Here is a 14,232-nt window from a genome sequence, read left to right on the forward strand (position 1 = left end):
GGTAGCAGTTCAGAAGAAACCTCCAGATTCCCTTTATAAGACGCACGTCTTTCCCATGGAGACCCTCTATATTTATGATTCTACAGTCACAGAACTAGTTGCTGCATTGTGCTTCAGGATATCTATTTTAATTTGTTTAAATGTTTTTGTCTTTCTGGTTTCAAGAGTGCATTGAAAATGTGGACTGAGTGACCATAAAGTCTTCCTGACTGCTCATGTAACCTGAAAGAGTAGAGGTGAAAACTTCCCTAGGTATCTTTACAGAAAGTTAACTCTGAAGCCACAAAAAGGATAGTCTGCATGTTGAGAACTGAAGTTGGGGTCTCAGTATAAAACAGGTTTAACAGACAGCTAAGTAACACAGTGGCTAACAATTGGACTACATTCACTGTTTTTCTGCTTAGCAACTTCTTAATGGATGATTTTAATGAATTGGGAGTTATCTCAGTGCTCAGCAGCAGTCTCCCAGCATAGGGATACAATCTGTCATGTTTTGAAGGCCATGGGGCCTTCTCCTGAGCAGTTTTGGTGGTTAGGCTGGAATACAGGTTTGTTAGCTTGTATAACAGGGTAGCAGGTCCAAGTCACAGGGGCGGTCGTGGTACTCCTTGGTGGCCATGTGGCCCTGACCTGGCTCAGTCTGCAAAACAGACCTTCCCAGCTGCACCTTGTTTGTATAGAGGATTAGATAAAGGAGGTTGCCCACAGGTTTTAGAGTGAGCCTATGTCTGTGCCAATCAATACCAGGTTCTTCCTGGACCCCTTTAGTCTCTGTTCAGCCCTTAGGCTCAGTGGGCACTCCTGGCCTGTATGTGCCTCTGCAAGGGCACCTGTAGCCTTAAGGACTCATTGTGTGGCTCCATCCACCCCTACATGCCTTGCAAGTATTCTCTCTCATTGATATTTGTGGCTCTTGTCCTTCCTGGATTCTTGGCCCCTCTTGGGTCCTGGCTGTGCTTCAGGCTGATTGATCCAGCTGTGGTCCTTCTTGAACCTTTGGCCCCTTCTGGACCTTGGCCCCAGCCTCAGAGCAGTCAAGCTAGCTGTGGTCCCTCCTGTACCTTTGGCTCCCTCTGAGATCCTGGCCCTGCTCTCAGGCCAACTGATCTAACTGTGGTCCTTCCTGGACCTTTGGCATCTCCTGGGCCCTGGCCCCACTTTCAGACCAGCTGATCTAGTTGTGGTGCCTCCTGGGCCTTAGGCTTCAACTGGGCCCTGGCCCTGCTCTCAGGCCAGCAGTCAGACCCCTTTGGTCTCACACTCTCTCTTTGTGCTTCTGCATCCTCAGATCACACTTCCAGCCCCTCTCTGGCCCTTGGACTCATAGATTCATAGATGTTAGGGCTTGGAAGGGACATCGGATCCTACAGGAAAGACTGCTAGGGTCAGATGATGGATCTTCTTATCTTATGCTCTGGGCTACGGAGCCCCACTCTCAGCTGCTTTTGGGTTACCAGTACTCTAAGTAGGTCTGGAGGTTGCCCTCAGCAGGCCTTATGGCTAAACCCCAGCACAACTTAACTAAAAGCACCTGTGCCCCCTGGCAGGAACTCAAAACTTTTCTGAGCCTAGCATAAAACCAAGGCCACCTGCCTATACAAGTGAGCTCCTCTCTGCCCCAGGTACCTGCCCTTGTCTCCAGGTTTGCAGAGTGGCTTCCTTCTAGACAATTCAGGAGCTCTGCTGCCTGCCAGGAGTTCCTTTCTTCATGGTTTTCAGGGTTGGACTGCCTGATGGGCTCAGGCCTGGGGGCTTATATGCTACCAGGCTGGCCTGCTGCTCGTCAGATGGGCTGCTAAGTAACCCTTTACCACCTCAAGCTGCCTCTTCTGCTGCTTGCTCCTTTAAAGGAGCTGGCACACCTCAGTGGCCTGCTACAAACAGGTACAAACCATGATGTTGCGTTATCGAAACCTGTGTTAGCCCAGGTGAGGCCCCAGGCCAAAGCATGGTGTAGCTTTTTAAAAGAACAGATTGCAAGGCATGTTGGCCAGAAGCACACCAGTGACAAGCCAAACCTCACTATAACTTGGTTTGACCACAGTGCCTTTAAATGACTATCAAGTTAGATTATTTGCCCTGCAGAACATGACTGTTCAGTGAATTGGATTCTATGCCAGGACTTTCAGTATTTGCAGGGTGTGGACAGAAGTCACTTTTAAAACCTTTCCAAGTGTAATGGGCTTGGAAACGTGTCAGAAGGCTAGCATTTTAGCTTCAGGGAGAGGAGGCGGAAGGGAGAACAGCCTGTACTGGATGGAGAAGAAAGCAGTGGGCTGGCAGAGGTGCTCTCCATAGTTGGGATTCTGACACTGTGCCTCCAAGTCCCCCAAACCTCTTCTCTCCCCTGTTCAGCACAGGGGAGAGGTAGAAGTATCAGGACTGGCTGTGGTAGTGGTGGGCTTCCTGGGAGTCGGAGGCATTGGGACCCAGCAGTGCATGTCAAGCTGTCCACCCCATTCTCGCTTCAACCCCCATGAGGGGGGAAGAGAGCACTGTGGGATTCTGGCAGACCCATGAATCCCCTTTCCCTGAGTGCATGTAACTAAAGGGAAACACTTCAAAATAGGGCCTGATTTCAGGAGGGATGATCTTGCAGCTCTTCAGCCACTTGTGGACAGAGATGTGGGGCAGAAAATTTTCCATTGCTTTTTTTTTCTGTGGAAAATTTTCCATTTCTAAAAATTCATTGTTTCATAAAATTCATTAATAACAATGAATGGATGCCAATAGCTGTGACAACAGACATTACCAAGTACCATGCAAAAGAAAAACTTTGGAGCAAAGACATCATTTCCCGGGCAGCAGAGAATATGTCTCCTCTCACATGGTGGAAGCAATACTGTAACACCCGACTGTTGTCCAGGATTGCTCTGAGGATCCCAAGCAGTCCACCAACAGCAGCTTCTTGTGAACGGAACTGGTAGGTTTTCAGGTCAATCAGGACAAAAAGGAGGATTAGACTAATAAATGAATGCACTGCTAAGCTTGTTTGTATTTCTCAAAATCTCTTGCTTCTGGAGAATCAGTCAGAAGCACAATTAATGAAGAAGATGCAGTGTGATGATAAGTTGCCCTTGCCCACAGACTCGTTGGTAAAACCATCCTTTAGCGAAAGAGAATGTGGTTCAAGTAGTTTTGAATCAGATTTTCCTCAATCTGGTTCTAAAATAGAAGTAACAATAGTGCTAGTGAGTCTATAGCTAGTGACAGTGAAACTGGAGGTGCTGCAATGACCTCAGTGGAAGAGAGTTGAACTCTGTTGAAGGAGGTAAGTGGACAACCACAGAATATCATGCGCAGTTTTTTGGGTGTGCTAGAGTTAGTGTGTCAACAGTTTTCAGTGACTTTTTTTCCCCTTAAATTTAAACAAACAGTGTAAGGGAAGTACATGCGATTGTGTATCGTCTTTACATTTTTACAAGTATTCCAGTAAAAATATTTCCTTTCCACATAAAGCTTTGAAGTTTTTTGAATATAATAGTTAAACCACAATAAGTGTGCTGTATTTATTTTTTTTTGCTACTTAAATATTTCAGTTCAAATACTTGTGGCTATTGGGACATAAAATTAACATGGGGGTATTTTTTAGTTTTGTTTACTCAAATCATGCTTTATTTAGGGCATTGGAAAAATTTCCAGACAATTTTCCAATTCAAATTTTCCAGAAAACCCACATCTCTGGTTTGGAATACTTCAAAGGACAAGTGTGGCTGCAGACACATGTAACAAGTCAAACCTGTTCCCAAATGTCACTGACTGGGAATGAGCTCACCATTGTCATGGGTCAGAGGTGTCCACATGTACACTGCCATAGCCTGCCTCCTGGTGGGTGAGTGTAGGGGAGTGCTTGTGGTCTCAAGGGGTGGATGACATATGGCTGGGGATGTGTTCACTTTTTCTGCTTTCCCTGCTATCTTAAACATGAGTTCAGTAAACTTCAGTTGCCTGCATTTGACCCAAGTCTGCCGTGTGCTTACTGTTTCTTTTTCCATGTCCTTTTGACAAGGTATTGAATAGAATTCAGAGATTCATTGAGATCTGACAGGCTGTGAACGCTTCTGCTATGGCCTTCAGCTATGGCTCTGGGCTGTCAGCTGTGCACCTGAGCTCCCATGCCACTCCAGCCCCATGTGCTTCCCCAGCTAGGGGTAACAGATGCAGGGGGAGGGCTTGGACCCATATGTTTGGGTTCCCAAGGCCTGGGAGAATGCGATTAAGGGGTCACAGTTGAATGATGAGTAAGAACATGGTTGGTTACTAGAAGGATTGGTTTTATTGTACAAGTAGCTTGATGGCACTTTTTAAAATCAATAAACTCTAACAAAAGGTTGTGGGGGGGAGGGACAGGAGAGTTTAGGCCATGTACTGCCAGCTATGACCATGCAGGGTGGGGGGAAGAGAAGCTGTGCCGTATGGTGTGCTTGGAGGAGTAACCAGACCCATGTCACAGGGCACTCAGTGGCCACATGTAACATTAAACTGGTTGCAATGTGAACCAGGTCAGCAGAGTACCTGGTTTTTCAGGTGGAGTTTGGAACCATGCCAGGCACAAATTAACAGCGTGGAATGTCTGTCTGCTTCAGATTTAAGCCATACTTAGCACAGGCAAAGTGTTATGTTTGTTCATGCCCCATGTTTCAGCAGATGACCCTGTGAAATATTTCAAAGGCATTTGAAATGTTTCAGTTGTTACTTCTGTCCACACCTGTAGGGTGCATCTGCATAGGCCAATGCATTGGGAGCTTGCTTTGAGTTAGCTTTGGCACAAGAAGCAGAATAGCCATGATAATGCATTTCTGCTTCAGCATGAGTACTGGAAATGGTTGAACCCAGGGGTGCGTGAAATATGGCCTGCAGGCTGGATCTGGCCTATCAAGGGATTCTGTCCGGCTTGTGGCAGTTCCCTCAGCGCTGCCCAGCCCAGGTGTGGGGAGCAGCTGGTCCCACCACCCCTGGGTGCATGGTGGGGTGGGGGCAGCACAGTAGCTGGGCTCCGTTTCCTGGCAGCCCCTACAGCAGCAACACCTTCCAGCTGCTACTGCTAGTGCCACCACTGGACCTGACCCTGCTGCCCAGGAACCCCAGCCTCTCCACCCTGCACCCACCACTGAGGGCACTGGATGGAGTGAGTGAGTTGGGTCTCTATGGAAACCAGCCCAAGACCCCCATGGCCAGGGTGCACTCAGCTGGGCAGATGGGATGGGACTGTGGCATGGGCAGGGCAAAGCTGGCATCTCAGGGCAGAACTGCAATCCACTCCCCTGCTCTGCACCAGGTTAGATCAGTGCCCCTCCCAGCTCACAACAGCTCCCCAAAATTCCTGAAGTGGCCTTTCAGCCAAAATAATTGCCCACCCCAGATATAGGCACGTTAATACAGTGCTTTGCCCAGGCTCATGTACTCTGCCTCTCAGCAGGGCTTATTAGCCTGAGTGTGGTACTGTGCAAGGGTGCTGCTTCAGGTACCTGAACTAGCATGGATATAACATTGTGCTGTGCAGATGGACCTGTGGTATGTGTGGAAGCTGCTTTCTTCTTTCTAGCTTTGTCAGTGTCCTAAACATACACCACTTCTCCTTGTCTGCCCCCAGCACTTCCTAAAAGCCTCAAATAACACAGTGAATAAATGCCAACTATTCTATGATGCTGGTGCCTGACTGGAATTAGCAAAAATCCAGGTTTTTATGCTGGCAAAATCTAGGAGCCTTTAGGAAAACCAAATACAACAGTCCACTTTAGCTCATTTGCAATATTCAGTAACGAAAGTAACTTGAAGCCACACAAATATAAATATGTAAAATGTTCGAGGCAACATGGATTGAGAGTCCTGAGTATAGTGTTGTTATACTCCTAGCTTTGTAAGCAAAGTGCTGGGTGACATTGGGCAAGTCACTTTGCTTCTATGCTTCTTCTCCCTGCCTTTGCCTTTTTGTAGCAAGGCAGTTTAGATTGCCAGTTTGGTAGTGAAGGGATTCTCTTACGCTTGTACCAAAATGAGGCCTACATACTACTGTAATTTAACTAATAACAATAATAGAAAATGCAGCTATGACAATCGCGGTGTTAATAAGGAAGCTTTTCTTCAGAGAACTGTGAAGCAGTGGTAACTATGCATCTATTTGATTTGAAATGAACTGTTACAGAGCACGTCAGAAAGGAAAAGTATGACATACATATAATAGCGTATATTTTATTTGAGATCTGTACATTAAATTGTTTTCTTTTTAGATGTCCACAATACTGATTCCTGGGAGGAGTACCAAAAGGGATCTAGCCAGTAGAAACATATGGACCATTAAATCTTCTAAAAATGAAGCAGTTCACACCTTACTACTGGAATCTGCAGCATTGCAAGGAAGGTAAGTGATTCTTCTGGTTGCTCTCAGGAGCAAGTGAACTAGTCAGTATATTAAAGCCTGGATTATACAAAACGATCAGGATAGGTGCTGGCATGCTCCAATACCAAATGCTCTTGAAACAGTACAACCTGATAGCATGTACCCATGGATCTGCAGGTCTTACCATTTGGAAACAGAAAATATTTGGTAAGTGACATACAATTTCCTCTTTAATGAATGCTGCCTTCATGGTTAATTAAATGTCTCTTGTTTAATGATATGGCACAAACAGATTTTTATTTTTTCATTTTGTGACATTCAAAAAAGTTTTTCTTTGTTTGGCATTCATTAAAAAGGCCTTCAGTGTACTTGTGTGTTTGGCTATCAAGCATGAAATGCTGACATCTTTCCAACAGAGCTGCAGTCATTGTCTTGGCAGTTCAAAAGGTGAGAAGCCCTTTTTAGCTAGCAATAATCGTGAAATGTATTTGAAAATGTCTCTAATTATAATTGACATTTCTCGAGCCCTGTATGGGTGGTAATTATCTTTGAGAACAGTAACATGGCTAGTAATGCTAGATGAAGGAGAGAGGTTCATGTCAAAAGCTTTAAATCCTTTTTCCCCAAATACAGAATGTAATGTTTGAGTAATTGCAATTTAATTAAAATAATGAGGTAAAAACAGTTTTGTAGGGTTTGTGGTTTCTTCTAGGGTGTACTTTTGGTCTGTGGGTGACAGTCACAAAGGCAACCATGTAGCTCCCATTTTAAATCCTTTAACTTGGGGAATAACAGAAATTAAAATGCAAAATGCCAGAACAAGACCTCTATGAAATAAAAATGGAGGATTATTGTAACAGTACAACTCAGGAAAAAGTTAATCAGATAAAGCTAAAGTAAGGTTTTTATTTTCCTTCTTAACTTTTTCAAAAGTAATCTGTAAGAAGAGGCATGTGACTGTAAACCAAAATTTCCTCTCAATGTTAATCCTGATTTTAATTAGTAACCTTTACTCCTCCCTTGTTGTAGGCTCCTAGAAAGCACTGGCTCTTAAATGCCTTCCTATTCTATTACTCAATCGATAATTACATTTTTTTTCAGTTACATTTGTACATTTTAGTGTAATTTTCAATTACCTTTTTAAAAAAATGAATACTTATGAAAGTCAGAGCCTTAGTAGGACTTGTATGAAGTGCACAAAATAGTTATTTTACAAGATTTACTCTTAGTGTGAAGTCCTTTCCAAACCTCTACTGTTTAGGTCTCTGACTTCTCTTGAGCTGATAGTGCCTAAGGTAGGTCTTTTCTTGTTTTTTTTTTTTTGATGTGTGAAGAGAACCTGGTATGAAAACTGAAATTGAGCCACAGCTTAGATTAGGGCTTCAGAAGTGAATGAAACCCCCCAAAACAGAGTCATGGGTTGACATTTATCAATTTACCATATTTACTTTATTCTAAGAGGGTGCCCCCACCCTCCCCATTCATTATGGGAAAACAAAGCTTTGTCTTAGAATCCTCTATCACAGCTGGAAGCCGTGAGACATGGCGGTGCAGGGAGCCCAGCTGGGGCAGGGACAGCAATAGCCAGCAGCAGCAGCTCTGTTCCCTGCTTAGATTCTCTCCTCCCTCCCTTCCCTTCCCCTCCCCTCCCCTCCCCTCCCTTCCCCTCCTGTGCTGTCAGGGAGCCAGGTCGGGAAGGAGGAGTCTGCCTGCTGCTGCTTTGGTCTCCACTCTGCCCCATGCTACAGGAAGCATCTGTGCTGAGAGCCTGGCTTGGCACCCTGCAGATTTATCCTTCCCTGCCCTGCTCCCTTTCTCCACCCCCCTTCTCCTGTCTTCGCATGGAAGGAGGAGGGGCGAAGGGAGTAGGGCAGGGAAGGAGAAATCTGCTGGGTGCCCAGCCATACTCCCAGCACAGCTGCTTCCTGCAGTGTGGGGCAGGAGCAGCTCTGAGGCTCTACCTGTGTCTGGATCAGAGGGGAGAGCAGCAGCAGGAGGAGGTAAACGGTGGGTTGGTATTCACTAAGGGGGCAAGGGATGAAGGGCGGGATACCTGCTCCCCTGCCCCTGCTTTCTTTGCCTTCTACTCCTTCCCCCTGCTTTTCCTCTGCTCCCCTTCCACCTGTCCCCTCGCTTCTGCTTTTCCCCTTGCCTGCCCTCCCCACCTCCCCCCTGTGGCTGTTTTCCTGTTGCACCATTTGGGAGACGCATTTAAGATGCTCCCCCAGTAATTAGATTCTAGACACAGGAATTTATAACACATTTATCATTTATTAAATTGATTGTTTTTCAATGTCTAGAATCTAATTATTCAGGCATTGTTTTAAATTCAAAGTCGTCTTAGAATCAAGTAAATATGATATATTGTTGTAGTGTTCACAAGTTCCAGTCAGGATTAGGTCTTCATTATGTGAGCACAATACAGCCATATGTTCCCTGCTCCCTTGTCCAGAAGAAAAGAAACCTGTGAAGGACAGTGAAAAGGGCTATACCATTATAATATTACGTACCTGCATTTTGATTTGATGCATTTGGCTTTAGTGCCAGGATCCTAAAGAAAAGCTTGGGAGATTAATAAAATTTGGGCTGTTGAACAGGAGTTACAACAGAGCAACTGGTGTATGATAAGTCCTTCTTATAGTCTGTTCATTCTCAGACTAGTCACTACCTTTGTAGACAGGTAAAAGACAAGGTGTATCAACACAGTCAAATTAGATATCAGCGTGCTTCAAACTTTGCTGTCAGTGGGTTGCTATGAGCACTCCTATTAAAGATCATGACTCCCTTAACAAATGTAAAAGTAACCCCTGTTGCTTCTAAGAGAAGTGTTCAATACAAAACATTTGTATGCCGCTGCATAGACTTCAGTCTGTTCATTTATGCAACACTTCTATTGCTGGGGCATCCAGATCTGACCTAAACTTCGGTAGAGTTGTTTTACATTCCTTATTTTGATGGGCTCTCAGTACCCACCTCCTGTTTCTTCTTGAGCAAAAAATATATATACTTTCTAATGGAAAATACATTTTGCTTCCTTAAACTGTATTTCTTTGTAAATCTACAGCGTTTTGCAGAAAACATGAGTTACAATTTTAAAAAATCCCCTATCTTGACCAAGTGGCTCCTGCAAGTGGAAGAACATCAACTGATGTGATGTTGTTAGAACTATACTTGTTATGATATTGCCTAGAACATGGTGGTCTGTAACAAGTTTTGAGGTACTAGGTATGAAAGACATGCAAAATTGAAGTTGGTATTGAATGCCACTGTAGCTTGCTGGATGTGGACACTTAACTTGTATTCTGAAGGTGTTCAGTTTTTAAGATGTCTTTGCAGTATGAGTTGAATGATGTATGACTTGACTAATGGAGTAACCTCAGTAGGTTGAGTTAGAATAAGCCTTCAGAAGTTGGGATATGTGTCTGAAACATGTAGACTTTCTGCCGTGAATCTCGATGGCCATGAAACTCTTCCTTGCATACTGGAAGTTAAATGCTCAGTTTCCTCTGGAATAAGCCTGTTCTTATGTATTTGCTCCCTTTTAGCAACAGTTCTTTGGCTTGTGGATGGTGTAGACCTTTAATAGGCCTTCAGACACTTTATAGGAGTAATAAGAGGAAAATCATCATAGGCAAGGAAATGTTAGAAGTAGGAGAATTTTCACTTCTGTACCGCAAGGTGATAAACTTTTCACCTCCAAGCTAATTAGATCTATTTTGACCACAGGATGAGAAAATTTGGGATGTTCACTTGCCATATGAATGCAGCTCTATATTGGTGATAAGCAGGGATCCTGTTTTTTTTCTGATTTAAAAAAAAAATCCCCAATTTTGGGGTTTAAAAAAGTAACCCCAAATCCACATTTATTCATGATCAAAATTAAACACCACTAATATATATCCCTATGTATTAGTGGTGTTTAATTTTGAACATGTAAAAATGTGGATTTTGGGTTACTTTTTTAACCCCCAAACTGGGGATTTTTTTAATTGAGGGAAAACTAGGATCTTTGGCGATGAGGTGATAAAAGAAGAGCTCTGCCTTAAGATAGTTCCTCTGGCACTGGATTGGTGTTATCGCTGAGGTTCCCCTCTGTGGTAGGACGATAACTTTGCTTCTTCAGAGCTTAGTAAGTTCTAAAGAAGCTTGGGAACTTTGTGTCCAACAGTTTGATACTTGGGTGAGGTTGTCTCTCACAGGATAGCTGCCTGTTAGTGATTCTTCAGATTTTAGGATTTTTTACTTTTTGGAGTTTAGGAGTCCTTTAGTTCTGTTATGTTAATGAGTGGTTTGGTATGCACAGATATCTATCTGCCTACCTGTTATGCATTACTTGTACTGTATTTGTTAACTTATTAGAATTTCCTTATACTCACTCCTTGGGATGGGTGCCTTGGACTTTCTTTGCTCCCAACAATGACAGTACAGCTCTTGAATTGTCTTGGCTGCTTCTGCATTTTCGTTTACATTTTTATTTGCCACCTATGCTTTTCTTGAGTTTTGAGAGTTCTAGAGGAATGGTGTACTTAAGTCTTAGAGAGTAAAGAAGAATGAACATAAGTGTAGTCAAGAAGTTGCCAGAACTTGCCACCTACCTCCTGCTGGTAGAGGAGTTGAAACAGTTCTCTTCCTTACATGAAAGCATACTTGAAAACCTGGCTGGTATTTGACTGGGAGACCTCAGTGGGAACATGAGAGCATGATTTTGATTCCTTTGAAGTCAAAGACAAAACTTATCCTGACTTACCCAGGAGATAGGAATTCACCATTGGTTTTGCAGTGAGGGTTTTTGTAGGTGGCACTGTGGTTGGTGTCTGTGCCAGTTGTGACTGAGTGCCTCAGCAAGATATTGGACCATTTGGAATTACCGTAGAGCAGCACATTAGAGGTCCATCTAATCCTGATGTTTCAGAAGAGTGTAGAAGACACTCTGCAGTAGATGGCTTGGGAATAACCTACTATAACGGTCCCAGGACTCTCTTTATTGATTAGTGAATTCTTTCTGATTGTAATGGTCTGTGTAGGTCATCAACATTTGGATAGCGTTCTCTTGGCAGAACAGAAACTACTGACTAAGGCTATGGTCCAAAACCTTTAAGAAGCCACAGATGGTAACAATCTGGCTCTGGTCAGAGGTGGGCTGGCTGGCTTTGGTGGTATACCAGCATTTTGGGGGAGAGGGGGAAAGGCTTTCCCTACACTAGTGCCAAGGCCAGGTGGTTGTGCCTATTCCTCCCAAACCACCCCAGCTCTGCCAGCCAGTGGGAGCTGCACCAGGCCTGGGGAGCTGCAAACTGCATCTATGCTACTGTTGCTTCTTTCCACTTCCCCCATCCCATCCACGTCCAAGTTGCAGCATGGGCACAGCTGGAAGCTGTATGGCTTGGACATTTCATTGCCTGGTTGCAGCATGGGCACAAGCAGAGCAGTTGTTTTGGGGCCGTGCAGCTTCCAGCTGTGCCTGTGTTGCTGCCACTTCTCCCCACCCCCTTTGGCTGCAGGGTAGATGCACTTTCCCACCCATCAGGACCTGCATCAGGGCTGGGCAGCTGCTAGCTGTGCCTGCACTGCAGATGGGAGGTGGTGAGCAAAAAGGGGAGCAGAGAAGCAGCAGTAACATAGACACAGTTTGCACTTTCCCAGCCCTGATGCTGCCCCTACCAGCTGGAAGCGCTGCCTACTTGCTGTCAGGGGATGAGGCTGGAGGTGGGAGAAGCACTGGCAGCAGGGGTGCAAGCAAAGCCCTCCAGCTCTGTGGGCTAGATTCAGTGGCTCTGCAGGCTGGGTGTGGCCTATGGGTCATATGTTGCCAATGCCACAGGATTAACTGTTAATTACCCTCTGGCAGTAAGCTCTCAAGAGAGTGGAAGAACAAGAAGATCCTACCAGGAGGAGTGCAGGATCTGACACTGGTTTTAAAAAGAGAGATTCTCTACCAAAGAGCCCACCACTACTTGCACAAAACCTCCAAGCAGCAGAAATGGGGCAACGAGGGAACCCACAGAATAGTACTGACCAAAACCTAGAAAGTTTTTGGGAGCCCTGAGGACATGGGAGGGATGGACCTGTGTTTATATGTGTGCAGGTTTTTTCTTGTTAAATTTGTTTGCTTTTCTTTTTCCATAGGTCAGTAACTTGTTGTGTGTGTGTGTGTAAGCTAAAGTCTAAGCAAACAGCTCTGTAGCATTTTTTGTGTCACAAGTGCCCAAATATGGCTGTAGTAAAGGTGGTAGTAGTTTCTGTTGCTTCACTATGGTGGACATATGTTTGCCTTGCAGCATGAGAGTGTGGACAGCTTAAAGCCACACACGTTCTTCAGCCACCCCCAGAGAGGTGCTGCCAGGGCTTTAGGGGCCCAATCCTGTGTGTCTGATGAAGTCTCAGGTAGGAATTTTCTTAAGCCCAGGAAGTGTCTGCCTGACTTTCTCCTCTTATGGGGATGTGCCCTAGAGATTCCCTGGGGTACATCTCTGCAAGGGGGAACATGTTGCTTATTATCCCACAGGCCACTTCCTATATCAAGACACATCCTGGCAGAACTGCTCTGCTTTCCTTGGCAACGTTAAGATGGATGTTAAACATATGGCCTGTGGGCTGGATCCAGCTCATGGAACCGTATGAGTTGGCCTGTGGGTTGCTGGACTCTACATGGTCCAGTCCACATGCCATGAGCAGTGCATGTCTTGTGCTGGCCCCCTGTGCCACATTGTACAGCAGCCCCCAGGACCAGCACGTGCTATGTGTGGTGTGCAGGCTGCTGCACAGGGGGTCGGTCCTGCACACTGGCCCTGCAACCCTCACCTGGCCCATGGGGCTGGATGCATTTGACACCTGTGCCCTAAGAAGCTAAACTCAGAGATTTTGTTTAGGCCCAGCCGGCATGGAAAGGCCTGGGATCCAATGGTTATGCCCAGTCCAGCAGCTTGGCATGTGTCCATCCAACCAGGGCTCAACATCTAGCCACTAAGGAAGTTTCTTCTAAACCCCAGTCAGTCACTAATTGGCCTATACCTGGTGACAGGAAGGGTTATAACCCCTCTATCTTTTTATTCCCTTTCTAATGTAACTGAGCATGCTTGTTAACTCTGTAAATGAATCATACCTAGCTTTTGGCCTCCAAGTAGCCTGCACAATAGTAATGCAGAAGTTTTAAAAAATCCATATATAGGCACAGCCATAGTGCTCTTGGGTACAGAGAGATGCCATGTGTTGGATCACACAAAATGAAGATCACAAGTACTTTTTTCATGGTTCTTTTGTAAAGTGTAGCAAGGCTTATCAGCAGCGTCTCGGTCAAATTCCACTTCGGTAACTGTACTCTGCCTACCGAAACTCCTTTTGCTTTCTGTTGGACATGCCAGACAAGATTTCAAAACAAAAAAATCTTTAAATAGTAGCTGCAGGGTACTCAGCACTCTTGAGAGTCAGATCACTTGTATAGTTGCCTAAACTTGGATTTAGGATCCCATATTATGATCATCTTACCCTGTATTTTACCCATCCTGTTCTAAACTATTATAAATAGTTCAGAATCATAGAAGTAGGGTCAGAAGGGACCTTGTAGATCTTCAAGTCTGACCCCCTGCCTGGGCAGGAGAAAAACTGGGCTCAAATGATCCCAGCTAGGTAGGCATCAAGCCTCCTCTTAAAGGCCCCCAGGGTAGAAGCCAGCACCACTTTCCTTGGAAGTTGGTTCCAGATCCTAGCCACCCTGACTGTGAAGTAGTTCTTATGGATGTCTAATCTAAACTTACTCTCCAACAATTTGTGGCCGTTATTCCTTATTATGCCAGGGGGCGCTAGGGGAAACAAGGTCTCTCCCAAACCCTTCTGGTCCCCCCTAGTGAGTTTATAGATGGTCACCAGGTCCCCCCTCAGCCTTCTCTTGTGAA

At 45.0% G+C, this 14,232-nt stretch overlaps 1 protein-coding gene across 1 annotated transcript in view; it reads left to right on the plus strand.

Annotated features, from left to right (window-relative positions):
• The window catches only part of MAP3K13 (mitogen-activated protein kinase kinase kinase 13), a 116,315-nt gene that overhangs the window by 12,251 nt on the left and 89,832 nt on the right, over window positions 1-14,232 (plus strand). The window contains exon 2 of the mRNA XM_019542954.1: window positions 6,231-6,361. The gene's annotated coding sequence lies outside the window, so the exon portion shown is untranslated. The remainder of the gene's footprint in view (window positions 1-6,230; window positions 6,362-14,232) is intronic.

The sequence above is a fragment of the Crocodylus porosus genome, unplaced genomic scaffold, assembly GCF_001723895.1.
Source record: "Crocodylus porosus isolate Cpor-Errol unplaced genomic scaffold, CroPor_comp1, whole genome shotgun sequence".
In the NCBI taxonomy this organism is placed as follows: domain Eukaryota; kingdom Metazoa; phylum Chordata; order Crocodylia; family Crocodylidae; genus Crocodylus; species Crocodylus porosus.